Below are 6,000 nucleotides of genomic sequence, written 5' to 3' on the forward strand. Positions count from 1 at the left end.
GTTTGTTTACCTGGTGCTGGAGACTGAACCTAGGACTTTATGTATATAAGGCTAACATTCAGCCAACATCTCTAGCCCAGAAAAATATTTTATTACAAATAAACTTTTATTCTTCTATCTGATGACCGTTTAAGTTGTTGAATTTTGAGCAAGCACATACTTCTATACAAGTCCTAAATTTTATTTCTGTGGGGTAATACCTAGAAGGCAGAAACTTAGTTCACAGATTTGGTCTATGTCTAACTTTATACAAACCTTTAAAACAGTTTATGTAGAAAAAGTGCTGTTTTGTATTACCACAAGCAATATATGAGCACCAAATGCCCTATACTTCCACAGCCTATGGTGTTGTCTTTCTACATTGCAGGTTGGCTTTGGGTTTTGTTTGCTTGTTTTGTTGTTGTTGTTATTGTTTGTTCCAGGGGTAGGGAGAGTAAGGATATTTTCTCAAATTCAGGAAGTTCTTGTCTAGTCTTCTGTAGAAAGCTAAGTTTTCTCAAATCTTTTCTACATCCATTCAGATCTTGCACAATTCTAAATTTTCTTAATGTATTGATTGCTTTTTTCTTTTAGAAATATTTATTCTGTTTTATGGTGTGAGTGTTTTGCCTGCATGTATATACCTGTATCCTCTGTGTGTGTGTGTGTGTGTGTGTGTGTCTGTGAGAGAGAGAGAGAGAGAGAGAGAGAGAGAGAGAGAGAGAGAGAGAGAGAGACCTGTGGAGGTCAGAAGAGGATGTCAGATCCCCTGGAACTGCAAGTTATAGATATGTGGGTGCTGGAAACTGAACTTTGGTCCTCTACAAGAGCAGCAAGTGCTCTTAACTGCTGAGTATCTCTCCAGCCCACGATTGATATGTTAACTAATTTTTTGAGATTAATTTCATTTACTTATTTATTTAGAGACAAGGTCTCATGTAGCCCAGGCTGGCCTTGAATTCACTGTACAGCTGAAGATGACCTTGAACTCTGGATCTTTCTGATTCTACCTCTAAAGTGCTGGGATTTCTGGCTTCTTCACTTTGCCAGTTTTGTGTTTTGTTTTGTTTTTATTTTCTTTAGGGACGAGGTCTCTATGTGGTCCAGGCTGATCTTGTGATCATGACAAGCCTGCAGTCTCTCTGCCTCCTGAGTGCTGGAATTATATACATGAGCCATCCTGTCTGGACACATAAAGTGTTACAGGTATAGCTAAGAAATTTGGGTAATGTTATGCTGGTACTGCTATTACAAGCTATCACCCCTCAACTTTCATTGCTACTGTTGGGGTCCCCTGACTGTCCTCCCTCTGGGTGCTTCCTGGCCCTATACAGGTGTCATTTCTTTTTCCTTTTTTTTGTTTGTTTGTTTTGTTTTGCTTTTTTGAGACAGAATTTCGCTGTGTAACCCTGGCTGTCCTGGAACTCAGTCTGTAGACCTAGGCTGGCCTCTAACTCGCAGAAATCCTCCTGCCTCTGCGTCTCAGTGCTGGGATTTAAAGGGATTTAAAGCATGACTTTAATCCACCTGGCTAATGGTGTCATTTCTCACAAGAGTGTTTGTTCCTTTTTTCACGTTTTAAGGAAACCAGTCTCAAACTTGCAGCAACCCTGCTTCTGCTTCCCCGGTCCTAGAATAACAAGAATGTGCCACGGTGTTAAGTGTAAACAAGCCTGCATTTGAAAAGAAGCAAAATCTCAAACCAACCTTTTAGGCTTAGGAGACTGAAAGAAAGGAGTAAGGTCATCCCAAAGGAAGTGGGGAAGAAAAGAAAGCCTAAAAGGAGTCTATAGGGAAGACAATTCTCAGAGCAGAAAGTTGTCTTTTACTTAGATCCCTGCACATGTTACCAGTTCTACACTAAAAACCTACACAGCCGTGATCGATTAGATTAACATCTGATCACTTCAAAAGACATTTGAAATTCCTGATTTCACTTTGTTAGGAATCGCTGCTTACATTTACTTCCTGATGCATTTCTTCTTCTGATTAGTAATGCTACTCAAAATGGTGTTCTGTTTTCGCATATTTTTCCCCATTTAGCTCTTTCCGTTGATTTTAAGTTTGATTTTTATCTTGATGGCTTCATCTTTATTAGTTCTTATTAAGCAAATGTCAATCATCTACTATAAACAGAGATAATGAATAAATGAAATCTCAGCAAGTTATTTTGTGCATATTGACAAACTCATGTTATGATTTTAAGAATGTCTTAAAATAGGGTTTCTGTTGCTATGAAGAGACACCATGACCACAGCAAGTTTTTTTTTGTTTTTTGTTTGTTTGTTTGTTTTTCAAGACAGGGTTTCTCTGTATAGCTTTGGGTGTCCTAGAACTCACTCTGTAAGCCAGGCTGACCTCGAATTTACAGAGACCTGCCTCACAAGTGCTGGGATTAAAGGTATGTGCCACCAGTGCCCTGCCCACAGCAACTCTTATAAAGGAAACGTTCAATTGGGGCGGACTTACAGTTCAGAGATTCAGTCCATTGTCATCCTGGCAGGAAGCATAGTCGAATATAGGCAGACATGGTGCTGGAGAGGTAGCTGAGAGTTCTATATCTGGAGTGGCAGGCAGCAGGAAGAGAGAGTCACTCGACCTGACTTGAGCTTCTGAAACCTCAAAACCCATCCCCAGTGACACTCTTCCTCCAACAAGGCCACATCTATTCCAACATGGCCACACCTCCTTATAGTGCCACTCCCTATGAGCCTATGGGGGCCATTTTCTTTCAAACCACCACAAAAAATATTTACTTTAGAGCACAGGCCTTTAATCCCTGCATTTGGGAGGCAGGAGTAGGCCAATCTCTGAGTTCAAGGCCAGCCTGGTCTACAGAGGGAGTTCCAGGACAGCCAGAGCTACACAGAGAAATCCTATCACAAAATACAAACAAAATTTACATTATTACTTTAAAATATGTATGTATGGGGCAGGGGTATACACATGAGGGCAGATGCTCAAGGCCAGTATAGGGGATTGGATTCTCTAGAGCTGGCATTACAAGTGATTGTGAGCCACTCTACATGGGTGCCGGGAATGGATGCTAATCTTCTGCAAAAGCAATATTGGCTCTTAACCACTGAGCCATCTCTTTAGCCCCAACAAACAGATTCTAAAGTTAGTGTGGAGAGATAAATGACTCACGATATGAAATACAACACTACAGGAAAAATGGACACTGACAGTGGAGGATGGATAACAAGAACACTTATATAGTGGTCAAAATGAGCATGGCCCCAAGAGGCTCCTATTTTGAACTGTTCTCAGTTGATGGAACTGTTTGGGAAGGATTTGAAGGTGTGGCCTTATTAGAGGAGTTGTATCACTGGGGCAGCTTTGAGGCCTCAAATGACTCACACCATTTTGATTTAATGCTCTCGATCTCATGCTTGAGGTTGGAGATGTGAACTCTCAGCTGTTCCTGCCATGATGCCTTTACTCTGCCATGATGGCCTTTAACCCTCTGAAACTGTAAGCCTAATTGAACACTTTCTTTTGTAAGTTAGCTTGGTCATAGTATTTTATCAAGAGCAACTGAAAATAAACTAATACAACTTATTACAATTACAATGCACCCTATAAGGCTACAGTAATTAAAGCAGTGTGGTGTTGATGAAAAATAAGAAAGCAGGGGCTGGAGAGATGGCTTAGTGGTTCAGAGCACTGGCTGCTCTTCCAGAGGTCCTGAGTTCAATTCCCAGCAACCACATGGTGGCTCACAACCATAGATAGTGGGATCTGATGTCCTCCTCTGGCATAAAGGTATACATGCAGATAGAGTACTCATATATATTATACATAAATAAATAAATCTTAAAAAAAAAAGAAAGGAAGAAAGAAAAAGAAGAAAGCCAAAAACAGACCCAGGTAAAGGTGATCAACCTGTCTTGGACAAAGATGTCAAGGCAGCATAATGGAGAAAATATCATCTTTCAATAAATGGAACTAGAACCTCTGAACAATCATATGCAAAGAAATGAAGCCGGGGGTCTGGAGAGATGGCTGAGCAGTTAAGAGCACTGAAGATCAGAATTCAGTTCCCAGCACTCATGATGCTTCAGAATCTTCTTTTTTTTTCTTTGAGTATGGTGTGTGTGTGTGTGTGTGTGTGTGTGTGTGTGTGTGTGTGAGAGAGAGAGAGAGAGAGAGAGAGAGAGAGAGAGAGAGAGAGAGAGTCTACTTTGTGACCCTAGCCTTGAACTCACAGCAATCCTTCCACTTCAGAGTCCTGAGATTACAGCTGTGAAGCAATATGTCCAGTTTGTAATTCACACACACACACACACACACACACACACACACACACACACACACACACAGAGTTTGTTTATTTTCTGTGTATGGGATATTTTGCCTCTGTGCACATATGTACACCACATGTGTTCCTGGCGGCTGAAGTCAGAAGGTGTTGGATCCCCTGGAACTGAAGTTACAAATGGTTGTTTGCTACCATGTGAGTAATGGGAATTGAACCAGATCCTCTAGAAGAACAGACAGTGCTCTTAACCACTGAGCCATCTCTTCAGGCCCTGAAATTCTTTCCTTGATAAGCTGGAGTTGTATATGATGTTTAGGGTAGAAGGAATTGTCACCAATAGCTCTCTCAGAATGCAGTGGCAAGGAGCTGGGTATCATGTAGCACTCTCTAGGCCTGTGGTTAGTGATCAGTCTCACAGTGAGCCTGTGCTTCTGGGTTGTGAACATCACAAGTACTTCTCATCATTCCCCATTGGTTCGGGCAAGAGACGGGAGTGGACTGGGTATTGTTCTCGTCCATGTGCGGTGTTAGAAGGAGCTGGGATTCTGTGATTCAGTAATTCTCTTCTTCCCCATGGAAGGCTAGAGCCAGCTGGAGTTAAGTGTCTCCCTTTTCTCTGTCATTTCTGCTCTGCTAAATCTCCAGCTGGTCCGGCTCTAGCTAAATCATTTCTCCCGGGGGCAGAAGTTGCTAAGAAGATTGGAATGTGCTTGGTATTTCAACATGGTTTTTCTTCTCTCTCTGCCAAAAGCACTGGGGGTGGGGGTGGGGGTTTCTCTGACAATCACCATGAGAACCTATCAGAGCTCCAGGATGCAAAATTCACAGGAGTCTGGGAACCCCAAGAACTGGCCGTCCCTGGAGTTTTCATCTCCCAGGCTTGCCCATGAGGAGCCTGCAATATGTTATCAACCCAGCGCAGATGTGTTCAATCCTGGCAGTGTGACTAGGGATGTTTCAGCTTGAGGGTTACAGACCTGGGAAGAAGTGACTCTCTGTGGTCGTTTGGAAGTCTCTCCAATTTGGGGGCGGCAAAGGTTTGCTATGTGACCTCACTTCTCTAATGGACCTTGGAAGAAGGGTTGATTTATTTTTGTCATTGTTGGGAGGGAACAGTGGCTTCCATCTTTTTACATGCCCGACCGGAAACTTACCTTTTACTGTTGGATGCATCTGTGGACGACAGTCTGCTGTCTTAGTTCAGGAAGTTTATGTGGCCTCACATTCAGCCAGGGCCTCAGAACTTGCAAGCTTCCTCCCTGAGGGCTCCACAGAGGTTGTAGTCCTGTGTATGCATGCCCAGTCTTCCAGACTTCGGTGCTTGAGTGTGACTTTTATTTTTAAGTTCAGCCTCTCAGTAGCTGACCCTTTGGGCAAGGGAACTTATTACTCAGTGAATATATACTCAGAGGCTGGCTGTAAGCAGCTTGTTCAAGCAAAACTTCACCTTGTTTTGACAGCATAGATGAGGCCTGGGGAATCCTTTCAAGTTCACCCCCACAACCTATGTGTGGGGCAACCTTGAATGTGCACACAGCCTTCTGGATTCTCAGTGTTGACTCAGCCATAGCAGGCCTCTTGCCTTGGTTCTGTCAAACTTCTGTCTGCTCTGTTATGTTGCTCATGTTACTGAGCAAACAGCCTCCTCTTCATCATCCTCCACCTCATCTACAAGAACTTCAGGTTTGTAGGTGGTGCGGTGGTTGGAATGAGCGTGGCTCCCATAGGCTCCCATATTTTTGCATGCTTAGTCACCAGTT

Source organism: Peromyscus californicus, unplaced genomic scaffold (assembly GCF_007827085.1).
Source record: "Peromyscus californicus insignis strain IS unplaced genomic scaffold, ASM782708v3 Scaffold_4__1_contigs__length_199733344, whole genome shotgun sequence".
Lineage (NCBI taxonomy): Eukaryota > Metazoa > Chordata > Mammalia > Rodentia > Cricetidae > Peromyscus > Peromyscus californicus.